The following is a 16,782-nucleotide window of genomic DNA, read 5'->3' on the forward strand; positions in this document are numbered from 1 at the left end:
TCCTTTGCCTTTGTTCAGGTAGTCTCACAAATAGTCAATTAACAGAGTACACATTTATTATATGCTAACTGTCTGCCCAGAATAACCTGATTAGAAGACAGTGGGCAGAAAAGTTATGTCAAAACCACATTTGGAGAAATATTAGCAAAATGGTAGGTATTTCCTTGTTAGGTTTTGAAACAATTAGTTATTAAAGTCATTTTCACCTCACCCAGATCTGCTAGTTCTGTTCTAAAATGTCTCAACATTGTGCTCGTTTTAAAAGTCAAATAAACAATATTTATAATAAAAAGACAATAGCTGAGCCAAAGTGCTTTTTTAAAGAAGTTGCTGGCAGGATCCTTCTCACTGAACAGAAGTTTTGTGTTTATACTTGTTAGCAATTGTACCTTCATTTCTTGGTCTGTTATTATTGGTTACCTTTTTGTGAAGACTGAAGAGATGTTTTCTCCAAATATTATTCTTATATGATTTATTCTTGTTGGCAGGTTTTAACAACAACATTTATGTGTGCACTGGACTAGGTATTTTACCTAAGGGTTCCATAGATGTTATCTCATTTAATTGTTGAAGTAATCCTTTGAGATTGTGAACTTCCAGAGCTTCATGGTAGAAATGAAAAAATTAAGCCGTGGGCAAAGCGATAAAGGCTTATTAAAGTCACACTACTACCAATTCGCTGAAACTAGAATTTGAACTCAGGACAGGAGGAGTCCAGAGCCTGTGATCTTAACTAGTCACAAAGGTGTTTTGTTTTTTTTTTATGGGGCGCCTGGGTGGCGCAGTCGGTTAAGCGTCCGACTTCAGCCAGGTCACGATCTCGCGGTCCGTGAGTTCGAGCCCCGCGTCAGGCTCTGGGCTGATGGCTCGGAGCCTGGAGCCTGTTTCCGATTCTGTGTCTCCCTCTCTCTCTGCTCCTCCCGCACTCATGCTCTGTCTCTCTCTCTGCTTCAAAAATAAATAAAAACATGGGGCACCTGGGTGGCGCAGTCGGTTGAGCGTCCGACTTCAGCCAGGTCACGATCTCGCGGTCTGTGAGTTCGAGCCCCGCGTCAGGCTCTGGGCTGATGGCTCGGAGCCTGGAGCCTGTTTCCGATTCTGTGTCTCCCTCTCTCTCTGCCCCTCCCCCGTTCATGCTCTGTCTCTCTCTGTCCCAAAAATAAATAAAAAATGTTGAAAAAAAAAATTAAAAAAAAAAAAAGGTGTTTTTTTTTTTTAATGTGTACTTTCCTTTAGAGAGTTGTTGAAGTAAAAGCAATGATCTTATCTAACTGTTGCTTAACAGATATTCTATGAAGATACTTCATGGCCTTCTATAAAGATAGAACTAAAATAAGATTCATGGAAATTCCTCTAAATTCCTTGGCCTTGAGCCAACTCAAGTCTCAGAAAGAATGTGAATGGTTCAGTCTGTGCATTATAACTGAGATCCAGAAATAGCTTTGAAACTTAATAAGAACTAAGGAAGTTCATTCTCTATCAGACAATGGGAAATATTGAGATTCCAATGAGCCATATGGAAATAGAAAATCATGCAATTTTTTTTTTAGTTTATTTTAAGATATAAACATGTTTCCAAAAACACAAAGTATGTTTCTGCTTATTCACTTATCATTATTCGGTGATCTGGCTAAGGCTCTTCATAGAGTCGAAATATCGGGACTTATTTTTCTTGTGAAAAAGGAAAAGGACGCTCCAGTAGAAAAGCCATGCAGGGTCCCTAGTGCAGGGAAATGATATGAAGATGGCCCGATAAAGTCACTGGGGAAGTACTCAGTATAGAAACCTACTTCTGCAACTCTCGAGCAAGAGACACTGAGGCCAACAAATAAACTCTCGTCCGCATCCTGGCATTATGGGAATTTATTCAGTCCGCTTCCTGGACATCACTTGACTTAAACATAAGCAACAGACATTACCACTTGTGGTTTTCAGACCCTTTCGAGAAGAAAGGGAAGCGGAAGTCAAGCTGTGGTGTTATGATGCTGGTTGACTTTGAAATTACTTCTGAAATAAAACTAGCTTTTGATGAAGACCGAATCTGATGTTAGTGCACAGGAAATGAAGAAACAGCAAGTCCATTGACAAAGAAGTATGATTTAAAGTCAGAACACTTACACTTATGGTTGCAGAGATTAGGAGAGTTAATTGCCTTACAAACTTGATTAAACGCACAGAAGGGAAGAGCCTAGTGTTGAACGAAGAATTTAAGAGACAGCTAAAGCATTTACTGGAAAATTCCTGTGTTCTTTTGTTTGACATGTCAGCAAGGTGGGAGATTGCCATGACTTTAAATCAGAAAAAAGAGCGCAAGGAACAGAGTAAAGGAAAAATGAAAAAAATATATATACATCAACCTTTGTTCTGAGCATTTCCTCCTCTCTAGAAAATGTCAACTTTTATGTACATATCATTCAAGCTCAAATAAAAAAAAATTACCTAAAGCTATGTATCATTCTTTTTTGTTTGTTTTGCTTTGTTTTTTTTCTTGTTTTTTGTTTTTAATTTACTTTTTTAAATTTACATCCAAGGTAGTTAGTATATGGTGCAACAATGATTTATTTCAGGAGTAGATTCCTTAATGCCCCTTACCCATTTAGCCCATCCCCCCTCCCACAACGCCTCCAGTAATCCTCTGTTTGTTCTCCATATTTTAGAGTCTCTTCTGTTTTGTCCCCCTCCCTGTTTTTATATTATTTTTGCTTCCCTTCCCTTATGTCCATCTGTTTTGTCTCTTAAAGTCCCCATATGAGTAAAGTCATATGATTTTTGTCTTTCTCTGACTAATTTTGCTTAGCATAATACCCTCCAGTTCCATCCACATAGTTGCAAATGGCAAGATTTCATTCTTTTTGATTGCTGAGTAATACTCCATTGTATATATACACCACATCTTCTTTATCCATTCATCCATTGATGGACATTGGGCTCTTTCCATGCTTTGGCTATTGTGGATAGTGCTGCTATAAACATGGGGGTGCATGTGTCCCTTTGAAACAGCACACCTGTATCCCTTGGATAAATACCTAGTAGTGCAATTGCTGGGTCATAAGCTAGTCCTCTTTTTAGTTTTTTGAGGAACCTCCATACTGTTTTCCAGAGTGACTGCACCAGTTTGCATTCCCACCAGCAGTGCAAAAGAGATCCTCTTTCTCCACATCCTTGCCAGCGTCTATTGTTGCCTGAGTTGTTAAGATTAGCCATTCTGACAGGTGTGAGGGGGTATCTCCTTGTGGTTTTGATTGGTATTTCCCTGATGAGTGATGTTGAGCATTTTTTCATATGTCAGTTGGCCATCTGGATGTCTTCTTTGGAGAAGTGTCTATTCATGTCTTTTGCCCATTTCTTCACGGGATTATTTGTTTCTTGGGTGTTGAGTTTGGTAAGTTTTTTATAGATTTTGGATACTAACCCTTTATCTGATACGTCGTTTGCAAATATCTTCTCCCATTCTGTCGGTTGCCTTTCAGTTTTGGTGATTGTTTTCTTCACTGTGCAGAAGCTTTTTATTTTGATTAGGTCCCAGTAGTTCATTTTTGCTTTTGTTTCCCTTGTCTCCAGAGATGTGTTGAGTAAGAAGTTGCTGCAGCCAAGACCAGAGAGGTTTTTGCCTGCTTTCTCCTCGAGAATTTTGATGGTCTCCTGTCTTACATTGAGGTCTTTCATCCATTTTGAGTTTATTTTTGTGTATGGTGTAAGAAAATGGTCCAGGTTCATTCTTCTGCATGTCACTGTCCAGTTTTCCCAGCACCACTTGCTGAAGAGACTGTCTTTATTCCATTGGATATTCTTTCCTGCTTTGTCAAAGATTAGTTGGCCATACGTTAGTGCGTCCATTTCTGGGTTCTCTATTCTGTTCTATTGATCTGAGTGTCTGTTTTTGTGCCAGTACCATATTGTCTTGATGATTACAGCTTTGTAATACAGCTTGAAGTCCGTAAAGCTACGTATGATTCTAATGAAAATTTGTAATGTGAATGAGTCTTGTTTGGAAGCACTTTATATCATCACAGCTTCCATAAATGCTGAAAATCATCTTTCTCTAACAGCTATGGCAAGACAAAGTGTATATATTAATCAAAGCATTCTTTGTTTTTCCATACCGCAGAATGAGAACACAATATTATATTCTAATATTAAGTTCTGTGTATTGGTCCCTAACCATATTAATGCTGTTATCCAATCTTTATTTAAAGCACACTGTGAGCAAGACCTGTTCTAAAGAGAGAGTAGGCACACCTCTGACATTCAATTTTCAAACATCCAGAGCCATTCAAGAATACAGTACTTCCATTTAGTACAATATGGCTTTTGCAAACCTGTTTAGAATTTTACATTTGCCTCGTTTTTTTTCAACTTTATTTTGGCTTTTCCACCACGCACCATATTCTCTCTGTATGTAACCAGGGAGCTGGGAATTTGCACACCCGAGTTATCACATCCTTATCTGGTGCACAACACAATGGCTTCTCTGTGTTTGTGACAGATTAAAGTATGCTAAAGAGTAGCTAGTATACAGTAGGTGCTCGATAAAGTTTTGTAGAACTTGGTAAAGATCTGTATGTCAACTTCACAATAAGGATTAAAATGCATTAATTTATGACCTTCTCAGTTCCTTATGGGATTCTTCAGACCATGTGGAAGAGAATCGCAGGATGATTCCGCCCGGGCATATTTCCTTTGTATGTCATTTCTCTTCATTCGACAGTTTGAAGAGAAGCAGAAACCAATTCCATATTTTCTTAATTAAGATTTTCCTGAGAAATCAGGACACCCTCCTAGGCCTCTCTCACATAAGGACACTCATAGGGAACTGGTTGCCAGATCCAGAGAATTGGGTAATATTCCCTGTTAGCTATATACTTGCTGACCCAGCCTAATTAGTAGTGGACTGGAAGGTAGTCCTACACAAAAAACATATGTCCACATCCTAATCCCTGGAAACTGTGAATGGGACCCTACTTGTAACAAAGGGTCTTTGTAAATAAGTTCAATGATTTTGAGGTGAAATTATCCTGGATTATCCTCATGGGTCCTAAATCCACTAGCAAATGCCCTTACAAGAGACAGGAGAGAAGGTATGGGACAGAGGAGAAGGTCATGAGAAGATGGAAACATAGACTGGAATTTTTCAGTCACAAGCTCAGGGACACCAGGAGACCCTGGAAGCCGGGAGATGCAAGAGATCCTTCCCTAGAGTCTCGAGAGGGAGCGTGGCCCTGCCAACACCTTGATTTTCTACTTGTGGTTTTCGGAGCTGTGATAGAATACATTTATCTTCAGTCATCAAGTTAGTGCTCGTTAAAGCAGTTGTAGGAAACTGATACGTTGTTCTGCCTCAGTAGTGATGACTTAACAACAAGCAAGGTTCTATGGAAGCTGTCATATGCTCGTGCTAATACTTCTCTTTCACTTCCTGCCCACATTCCCATCAAAGGGATTCCCTGTTTCTGGAGATTTTACACCCAATACACACACACATGCACACACACACACACACGCACACACACACACACACACACAAAAGCACCACGCATGCACGCATGCTCACACCAGAAGTAAAGTCCCACAGCAATAGAAGAGGTTGAGAAGGCATCTGTAGTCTAAAATGTGGATGTGACTGCATCATGTCTGATCCATTTGATATGGACCGCTTATGGCAACTTATGGAAGACACCTTGTGCTCTGTTAAATCTGAACGCTCACCTATGAATGAAACATGGATTCTTGGTACCCTAAAGTAAGCCACTTCATGCATTTCTGCTTGGAAAGGAAGTACAGCATCATTACTGCCATACAAAACCACATGATGATAAATAACACTCGAAACTATAAAAGGTGGGAAGGAGAATGTGTTCCCGTATTTTCTCTGGTTCATCAGCTACTTTCAAGATGGTTGAGAGGGTTGCCGTGAGGTTTTGTGTGAGCCTGATAAAATATATTTTGGCACCCAGATTATATTCTTAAATTGGATACAATTGGATCCCTTATTTTTCCTTTTAATGCTGTGTGAAGGTTCATCCAGAATCAGCTTGGCTACAGCTGGAAGCAATTAGAATATGCAGGAAGAATTAAAACCCTAGGAAATTGTTTTTATCTCTAATAGATTGCAGCAGAGCCAAATTATGAATTGGTCACAAGAGAAAACGTGTCATGGTGGCTCATAAATTACTGACTGAAACTGCTTTAGTTTGGGAAATAGACCTCATTAGTTTTAGATTTTACCTTGTGATTTTCCCAAGGAGCCAAATATATTATTTCTACTAAAGTGAAGCTCTTGATATGGTTTCGTTCAGTAAAAATATGATATTATTCTTATATTATTTTATATGATTTCGGTCATAACTCAAAACGGAAGATAAAAGGAAAGCAAAGTGTCCCACAGTATGCCTTCTTATCATGGAGTCATGGTTACAGTCACGTTCATAGAAAATGGGAAATCAGGGGCGCCTGGGTGGCTTGGTCGGTTAAGCGTCCAACTTCGGCTCAGGTCATGATCTCACCGTCCGTGGGTTCGAGCCCCGCGTCGGGCTCTGTGCTGACAGCTCAGAACCTGGAGCCTGTTTCAGATTCTGTGTCTCCCTCTCTGTCTGCCCCTCCCCTGTTCATGCTCTGTCTCTCTCTGTCTCAAAAATAAATAAACGTTAAAAAAAAAAAAAAAAGAAAATGGGAAATCAGTCAGTTGCTCAGCCTGGCTCTCCACTTCTGTCTCCCGGGACCGGATGCCTGTATTTTAGCTCTTTAGGAAAAAGAGCTACTGATATCCAGTCAGCCTATTAGCTTGTAAGTTTCTAGAAGACTTTTTTTTCCCAAATAGCAGCTAACAAACCCTTAGAACTTCTCAGAACTTTGATGCTTGTCTAGTACAATTTCTTCATCCAAAAAAAATGAAGAAATGAGAGAGCTGGAGGGCTGAATTAATATCTTCAAATTCAAGTTCCAACATAGAATCTACCTTATTGAAATCAGTGTTAAGCTATAACTTTGTCATGAGTTGGAGTATAGTAGCCTTTCCCACAGCTGTGAATACAGGTAAATTTTCAAAAGGAAATTCTCTTTGTGAAACATATGTGAGAGCAAAATATTTGAAAGAAGAGCAAAAGTCAACAAGCAAAATAATGCTAAGTTGTAGAAAAATGTCTTGGTAAATCAACAGACCTTTATTTATTTTTTTATTTATTTTGCCATCTATTTTCCTGGTACCACATTACTTTCTGAGGCTCTCCAAATAATAAGACTGTTCCTGTCTTTCAAAAACATAAAACATCAAACCAAACAATACATACTGATGAACAAACTGTTTTATAAACAGGCAGATAGAAGATGCTATGACTGAAAAATGAAATATCGGTCATTCCATCCCAGGGAGAATCAGGAAGGGGGTTTAGAGTTTGGAAGCTATATCTAGTCCAGAAGAATAGGAGTTAGCTAAAGAAAAATAGAAGAACATTCTTGGCAAATATATAAAAAAAACAAATCCACTGAAGTATGAAACAGTATCAAGTTTGCAGAAAACCACAAATAAGTTTGTATCCACTGGAGTGAAATCAGGGAAGAATGATAGAAGATGCCTCTACAGAGGTAGTTGCTGTAAGCATGGTTCTTGCATGCTATTCTAGGAAGTGTGGTCTTTGGACTATAGGTGATGGATGGCACTGAATGTCTACAGTAAGGTAGCAACGCTGTCAGTTTTAAATTTTAAATAGTTCATTCTAACAGTAGTAATCAAGATGAACTCAAAGGAAAAGAAGGAGTGTCGCATAAACCTAAATGCTGGGTCTGAAGAAAGGGGCTTAAATCAAGGAGACAAAAAATCAGAAGTAAGTCATGTATTAAGTTGCAAACGATTTAGTGGGCATGATAGCAAGAGAGAAAGGGGGAAATCTTGATTAACTGCCTTTTTCTGATGCAAATCCAAGTATTTTTATTCGGAAAAAAAGTTATTCCATAGCATGCTTTTTGTTTTGTTTATTGAAGCATATAGTTGACACAGTGTTACATTAGTTGCTAGTGTACAACTTACTGATTCAACACATCTATACGGCATGCTGTGCTCACCACAGGGGTAGCGACCACCGCCCCTCCCCATCCAGCACTGTTGCCGTGTCACTGACTGTGTTCCTCATGCTGTGCCTTTTATTCTCGTGGCTTATGCGTTCCCTAAGTGGAAGCGCATGTCTCCCAGTGCTCTTCATCCATTTTGTCCATTCTCCTACCCTCCTCCGCCCTTGCAGCTATCAGTATGTTCTCTGTATTTACAGGTCTGTTTCTGCTTTTTGTTTGATTATTTATTTATAAGTGAAATTATGTGATATTTGGCTTTCTTTGCCTGGCTTATTTCATGTAGCATAATTCCCTCTAGCTCCGTCCATATTGTCGCAAATGGCAAGATGTCATTCGTTTTTATGGCTGAGTAATATTTCATTTTGTATGTGTACATAGGTGTGTGTGTGTGTGTGTGTGTGTGTGTGTGTGTGTGTGTGTGTGTTACATCTTCTTTATCTATTGATGGATACTTAAGATGCTTGTATCTTGGCTATTGTAAGTAACATTGCAATACACATAGGGGTGCATGTATCCTTTGGAATTAGTGTTTTCATTTTCTTTTGAGAAAATACCTAGTAGTAGAATTATTGGATCATGTGGTATTTCTTTATTTCTTTTTTTTTATTTTTTTACTTTTTGAGGACTCTCTACACTGTTTCCCACAGTGGCTGCACCAGTTTACATTCCCACCACCAGTGCACATGCTTTCCTTTTTCTGCACATCCTCACCAACACTTGCAACTTCTTGTCCTTTTAGCTATTCTGACAGGTACAAGGTGATATCTCTTTGTGGTTTGGGTTTGTATTTCCCTACTGAGGAGTGACGTGGAGCATTGTTTCTTGTGTCTCTTGGCCATCTGGATGTCTTCCTTGGAAACATGTCTATTCAGTTTCTCTGTCCATTTTAATCAGATTATTTGGGGGTTTTGGTGTTCTGTGGTATGAGTTCTTTATGTATTTTGGATGTTTAGCTCTTTACCTGATATATCATTTGCGAATATTTTCTCCCATGCAGTGGGCTGTCTTTTCATCTTGTTGATGGCGTCATTCACTCTATAAATCTTTTTATTTTGATGAAGTCCCAATAGTTCATTTTTGCTGTTCTTTCTCTTGCCTGAGGAGGCATTTCAAGAAGCATGTTGCTAAGGGAGACCTTCAAGAGATAGTGCCTGTTTTTTCTTCTGGGAGTTTTATGATTTCAGGTCTCAGAGTTAGTTCTTCAATCCATTTACAGTTTATTTTTGTGTATGGTGTAAGAAAGTGGCCCAGTTTCATCCTTCTGTATGTCACTGTCCAGTTTTTCCAACACCATTTGTTGAAGAGACTGTCTTTTCTTCCACTGAATATCCTTGCCTCCTTTGTTATACGTTAATTGACCCTATAAGTGTGGGTTTATTTCTGGGCTCTTTATTTTCTTCCACTGGCCTATGTGTCTGTTTCTCTGCCAGTACCTTACTGTTCCAAGTACTGCAGCTTTGTAGTATATCTTGAAATCTGGGATTGTGATACTTCCAGCCTTGTTCTTTCTCAAGACAAGATTGCTTTGGCTATTTGCGTTTTTTTGTGGTTCCACAGAGATTTTAGTATTACTGGTTCTACTTTTGTGAGAATGCTATTGCCGTCTTTTTTTTTTTTTCTACCTTAAATGCTCAGTGCTGCCTTCAGCCGAACTCTAGTACTCATGAGAGGGTATGTGCACGACATAGGAGATGGTGAGCTCATTATTAGACATATTGGATTTGAGCCGTTCATGTGATATCCATATTGAGATGGTTGGCAGGACTGAAGTGTCTATCACATGGTGGAGGGACGTACATCCAAAGGTTAGGAATTCAGTCAGGGATGGAGATTCAGACTTGGTGGTCACCAGCATGCAAGTAGCAGTAAAAATAATTAGAGAAATGGGATGACTTAAGAGGTAGAATGAGATGAGGACTGAATACAGTCAGAATTTCAGTGAATGCCAAAGACTGTTGGGAAGACAGAGAAACCAGGATACAGGCAGGAGGCAGAGAAAAACACTGAGAGTAAGAAAGCGTTGGAGAATGAGAGGTGTTTAAAGAGAGAGAAGGGTCACAAAAATCGATGGAGGCACATTTCTGGAAAGGGGCGTGTGTCGCCAAGGCAGCGTCACCATGTAGAACCCACTGGATCTGACAAAAGAAGGTTATTGTTGACTTCTGAAGAGAACGTTCATTGCAATAAAACCTACAGAAAACATATTGTTGGAAAATAAGTGAGGACTTTTCATTTACAAATGAAGGACCACGCATTTCTGGGCCTGCTGGAAACCCAAATGAAAAAGGCATTAAGTAATTTTTTTTTAACGTAAGACCAAGAAGGCAAAGGAAAAGCGAGATGATACAGTACACTACACTGTTGACTTCCGAGTATGGAGATCACGTACAGGAATAGTAACTGACTGTATGTGAAAAAGCCAGAACATGACAGCCTAAAGGATGCCAGTAAAAAAAAAATGCTCATTTGTGCTGAAGAACCGTGCAACGTTTCAAGAATTGGAGGTGCCAGTAACCTCTGAGTGTGCAAGTAACGCTGAACATGTGGGGGTGCTGAAAGCGAAACTTTTGTTAAAAGTTTGTCTTCACTAGTAGGTAGCTTCCCAGGTGTTTTCCCTCAGCCCTAGCAAACAGGCAGCTGTCCTACCCTGAGCTCTGCAGTAGAAAATGGGTGATTCTCTGGAGGTGTTATGTCCCGGAGACTCTGATTGGAGACACTTGGAACAACTGATGTCAAAGATGAGGCACCCATGGGAGCCCCGGGGTAAGGCGATTGCTGGTGCACTGAGTGCTGACACTCGTGTCAGCACTCGTGTCAGTGTTAAGTCGTGCCTTAACACTGCTGGCCTCCCACAACCTTGGCCCCTCTGCTCTTACTCTGTGGGCGAGTGTTTGGGGGGTTACTTTCTGGGGAAACTGCCCTGAAGAAGTCTAGAAAACCACCGATGTTATTTAAAAGAATTGGTATACCACCCCAAATAAACAGTTGTGAGGCTCATGATTCAAGAAGCCATTTGGATAGATAGGTGGGTGGGTGGGTAGATGGGTGGATGGATGGATGGATGGATGGATGGATGGATGGATGGATGGATGAATAGTTGGTAGATGAATAGATAGGCTTCACATCACAATTTTAAGGCCTACTTCTTAATTTGAACTTTAATTTGATTGGCTTTCTCTGTACTAATATGGATACAATGGATAGAGCTCACGCAGCCTTCTTAATCTACTTTGGGGAAGCCACATGCCAATACAAGTTAGAGGAATGTAGTCATGGACTTCTTTTATGGGAAAGAAAAGCTTCTGTCTTGGTTAAGCCCATGTCATTTTTTTTTTTTTTGCTACTCATAAAAAAGCCTCATTCTGATATATATTTCCCCCAAATAATCTCACAAAAGTAATATTTTTAATACTTAGTTCAAATAAGATTAAATATAGTCAGATTCTCTAGTGCTGTACCTTCTTTAATACGTTATTTTCAGTCTCATGGAGATAGTCGTTTTCCACTATAAAAGAAAGTGTTAACAAAGCTGCAGCATTCATTGAGAACATAGACCGGTCTTTTATGCAGATGAACTGGTTTTTCCACTTATAAACAATATGTAGCATAAAGATGTAGGCATAAATCAACGATGACTTAAAACTAGGTTTTTCCCCCCCAAAAAAACAACTCATATTCTGTTTGTGTGTGCGTACACACATGTATTTGTGTAAAGTGACCCCTAATCACAGCATAAAATGAAAAGAGTCACAATTTTTTTATATGTGAGACTAATCATCCGTTTTTTGTTTGTTTTTAAGAAATCACCAACATCATACACGGGACAGCTACATTAATGATTGAACCTGGCTCCCAGTTGTGCAAATCACGTAACAAATAAACATCACACGAAAGGACTCATAATGGTGACTGGACTAAGTAAGAGGAGCCCGATCGCACACCGGTTTAGACACTGGGGTCTTATGTCAAGTAGTCTGGCTTCAAGTCTCAGCAATGCCATTTAGCTCTGACCTACTCCTGTCTTAACCTCTGAAGCCCATTTTCAAATGTGTGAAATGGGGATAATACTAGTAATCACCACGAGCTTGGTTGTCTGGATTACAAGAGGTGATTCACGTAACTAGGTTAGCACAGCGCCTGGAATAGGACGGACAGCTAATCTCTGTTGTGGTGGTGGTGGTATGCCCGGCAGACGTTTGCGTGGACACTTCGTAGTCTGGATTAGAAAGATCGGCATTGGGGGCTAATACTTTCAGAAGTATGTAGCTAAAGCCCGTGAACGTTAGTGTCTGAGCTGCTGAGCCTCACACAATCCCAGAAACTTACATGACATGTTCCTAACACAGTCTGTCATCTTCTCAAGGGTGAATTGCAAGAAGAAAAAGCCTCTTAAGGGCCAGTGGATATAGGCAGGGGAGGGGCAGTAAAAATACAATGTGAAGACTACTGTTTGGAGCTGCTTTCCTCTCAAGGATGAGGGAGGGCGGCCTGGGGCCATGACTCAGTCTCAGGTGTGTTGCCCAATGGAGGAGCTCAAGGAGGGCCTTCGTAGGAGTTTCTGAGAGAGGCTGAAGAGCTCAGCTTGAATCAGTCTGTCAACGAACACCTTCGTAGCACTGGCCTCTACGAGATGCGGATGCAGTTTGGGGAACAGATCTGCACGGCCGTGGTTCCAGGACATGAATAGCAAGGCACCGGTCAGCTGTGTGTGAGCAGTGCAGGGCACCGCCAGCCACTGTCCACTGCTGTGGATGGCCTTCCTCTTCTTCCCTTTCTGTTTTATAATTTTTTTTTAATTTTTAATGTCTGTTTTTTAGTGTTTATTTATTTTTGAGAGAGAGAGAGAGAGATAAGGACAGAACACAAGTGGGGAAGGGGCAGACAGAGCAGGACACACAGCATCCGAAGCAGGCTCCAGGTTCAGAGCCATCAGCACAGAGCCCGATGCAGGGCTCGAACTCACGAACCATGAAATCATGACCTGATCCGAAGTCGGATGCTCAACCCACTGAGCCACCTAGACGCCTCTCCTGCCTTATAAATGTAAGCACAGCATCATTTACCACTGAAAACACATGGTAAATGCATTAGGGGAATATCTCAAAAGAACAAAGGATTAGTCTTAACATGAGCGTTGTGAGTGACCCTTATGAATTTGCTAATCATTTTCCCTTCTGTAGATATTAGCAATGTCTTTTATGTACATTTGCATTGACATATGCTTACACGGAACTCATTTGTGTTGTCTGCATTTATAAACAACTACCTCCTGACAGACCACCTAAATAATTGAGCAGTCTCACTCCAGAGAATGCAAAGCAACCTATTTACACGTGCTCTCGCATGCCACCGACACACACCTGAGAAAGAAAAACAGACCAGCTCAAAATTGTGACTCAGGAATCTAATTGTCAGTCTATTTCTGCTGCTGTAAATTGACATTTGTCTGGGCACCTTGCCATATTTTTATTCAGTCTTCTGTCTCTGTATTCAGTTCTGGTTTTCCACTTCTTCCATGCGATGATCTTGATTTGGTTATAACTCTGAACACACTTGCATATGTTTCATTGTTTCAGGAAATAATATGCTGTTTTTCTCTGGGGAGTGCTTATAAGAAGCAATAATTTAAATAGTGGTTTGTTCTAATAATAACTGGGCACCAGGAATGCTGACCATGCTGACCAAAAACTTACAGAAAACAAAAGCACTTCAATATTTTCTTTTGATAGAATCATGAATAAGGCCTCCCTGATTATTTATGTAATAGATATTTATTAAGAATTCAATAAATTGTTAGGCTCTGGAGATTCTACTGTGAGCAAGATAGTGTTTATAATCTTATGCCAGGGTCCAAGGGTTCCTGATGAAGAGTATATTCAACAAAAATGTTTCGTTTCCCACTAAAGGACAGCATACAGTTGTGTCTGATCCTGCCGTGGTACAAAGTGACTGAAAGCACATGGGGGAGGCATTAAGACGAGTAAGACATCAAAGATGTTTTTGTGGAGGAGGAGATGGCTGAGATGTGTTCCAAAGCTGACTAAGAAATGCAGAACGGAAGAGGAGGTGGACGGCCCCAGGAGAGAGCCAGAGCTGAGGTGGGGCACGATCCCCACCACGGCTGGTACAAGAAGGTGAGGGCCATACCGCAGAGGGGATGTGTGGGCAAAAGAAGGTTGGTCAACTCCTTCTTAAGTGGACCCACCTGGGTGGCACCCATGGCCACAGTCAAGCTGAGAATCTCATTCTAACTTCCATGTGGGCCTGTATCCTTGTGTAAGTATCAACAGCAGAATCTTTCCCTGCTGGAAGACCTATCAAGGAAGGTGGTCAGTCAAACTTAGAAGCTTGTTTAGGGAGGGCCACCTGGGTGGCTCAGTCGGTTAAGCATCCGACTTCAGCTCGGGTCATGATCTCACGGTTCATGAGTTCAAGCCCTGCATCATACTCTGTGCTGACAGCTCGGAGCTTGGAGCCTGCTTTGGATTCTGTCTCTTCCTCTCTCTCTGCTCTTCCCCCACTCATGCTCTCTCTCAAAAATAAATAAAGCTTAAAAAAATTAAAAAAAAAAAAAAGAGAAGCTTGTTTGGGGATAAGCGAGAATCAGAGTCAAGAGATGTAGAATGGATTCACATATTGGGGGTATGATCGTAATATGACTTGATCCATTACTCTTACAATGCGTAATCCATTACTCTTACAATGCCAGTGCGGTGGGGGGGCGGCGGTGATCACATTTCATAAACTAATGCTTTTTTGTTTGTTTGTTTTCCCCTTGTGAGTTTTTGGAAGGGCTTGAGTATTTTACTATCCAATTTTACTCATAAATGGCAGCGCACAAAGTATTTTGTATACCGTCTCCCACCATACAATATTACAGGCAGTATGTGACTGGGCTAAGATTTGATGTTTTCAAGAGCTGTGTCACTTGTGTGCTTCAGTGATCAACACATTTTCGTCATCAGCAGCACATCCTTTATTTCAATAAAGGTAGAATTTGACTTGAGTTTGAACCTGATTCTGTGTGGGGCCTTCTATAAAGGACTTTAGCTCTTTGAACCCCAAATTTCTGTCCAGCAAAAAGACAGAGAAGTTTATCAATCAATGGATCTGCCTGTGTAGCTATCTATCTATCCACACACACACACACACACACACACACACACACACGTTACATGTTTTCATTTTTAGTATGTACTAGAGTACACATCTTAATAACAAGTATCTGTTATATTATGCAATAATAAGTTCAATTACAAATAACTCATTGAAGTTCTTTAAACCCATTCTGTCCCCTTTCAAGTTATTTTGCATCTATCCTCTTTGATCCACTAAGTCTTGCTTTCTGACTATCTCTCAAAGGTGATATCATCCGCTGTTTTCTGAGTCTTTGGGGAAGGCTTCATTGAAAACCCTGGTAGGATGGCATGCTGACAATAGGGGAGTAAACTCTATATGGTCCAATACATGCACCTTTCCAGAGTGCCCAAAGGCATGACAATTTTCTCCCCAGGGAAAAAGGCGGGTGGTGTGTTACTGACTTTTCCTAGAGGATAAAGAGGACTTCTAATTTATTTGAGTACATCTTGTTTTAAAGGGTCTTAAAATTCCCCGTAAATATGGCCACAGCGATTCTCAAATCTGCAAAATAAGCTAGTCATTGCCCTCTGGAAAATCCGCCGTATTTGCAGATGACTCCCATTATAGCCATTAAGGGGAGTTCAGGATGGGGCAGCACTTCCCAGAAATGGGGCTCAGTTCAGCAAACAAAGGAGTAAGAGAAAATCTGGAAGCGGGCCATCCCCCTGTGAGCCTCGGTAGCCATGTGCAAGCCAGTTCTTCATGGTTATATCCCTATAATCAAGCAATATGTAAGATACCATATCTTTGTTAGAGCACGAGGACCAGTGGTCTCTCCCCAAGCTTAAATAGAAAGCGTTTTATGTCATCTTTGGATTGTTTAAGTACCTTATTGAAAAGGAAGTGACTTTCATCTTCAGGCTTATTACCCACTTTATGGTAGTTACCTTCAGGGAAAACAGTGGAGGGCAGAAAAACTGACTTGCAGCTTCTGTATCATCCTGTATGATTTGAGAGGTATTTTTTTTTCCAAAGTGTGTCCGTACGATGTTTTGATATCCTTGTTAGTTTTCTGAAGTTATTACATTTATTCACTTTTTAGTCATCTGAAAATGAGCCCAGAGACTTGGGAGATGAATTTCTAAGAAAAACATTAAGTTGTTTGAAGTCTGCGAATGAACCCAGCAGTGAGGAATTCACCTGTAAAGGAAGGCCTCTCTGTATGCCTCTGCCTTTGGCCATATACCTAATAGGAAAGATCTGTCCTTCCCATTTATGCGCCCATCTTCCACAAAAGTGGACAAGTTAATTCTATTTATGAGTGCTTGCCCCTGAAGAAGAAAATGTTCTCTTGTATTTATTTTGTGACAGAGTAAAAACATTTTAAGAAGAATATAATTTACTGTGATTTGTCTGAGACATGTGCAATGCTAAATACACATCAACTGGAGGGAAGCCTGAGGGGTCGTGTGGATATCAAGCCTCCATTGGACCTCATCATTACTGGCATTAAATACAATTTTATCATCATGATAAATTTATGTTCCCATGGGTGTATATCACTCCTTTCCTCATTTCTTTGCTCTGTACACACTGCTTAAGAAAAGTTTGACTCATTCTTATTTTGCATTTTTCTTG

The 16,782-nt window shown here is 40.4% G+C and overlaps 1 long non-coding RNA gene across 2 annotated transcripts in view; it reads left to right on the plus strand.

Annotated features, from left to right (window-relative positions):
• The window catches only part of LOC131486728 (uncharacterized), a 502,029-nt gene that overhangs the window by 430,824 nt on the left and 54,423 nt on the right, over positions 1 to 16,782 (plus strand). Inside the window, exon 4 of one of the 2 annotated variants that reach the window (XR_009249405.1) lies at positions 11,865 to 12,783. The exons of the other annotated variant lie outside the window; for it this stretch is intronic. This is a non-coding gene — a long non-coding RNA (uncharacterized LOC131486728). Of the gene's footprint in view, positions 1 to 11,864; positions 12,784 to 16,782 lie in introns of those variants that run through there. 2 annotated transcript variants of the gene reach the window in all.

The sequence above is a fragment of the Neofelis nebulosa genome, chromosome 10 (genome assembly GCF_028018385.1).
Source record: "Neofelis nebulosa isolate mNeoNeb1 chromosome 10, mNeoNeb1.pri, whole genome shotgun sequence".
Taxonomy (NCBI): domain Eukaryota; kingdom Metazoa; phylum Chordata; class Mammalia; order Carnivora; family Felidae; genus Neofelis; species Neofelis nebulosa.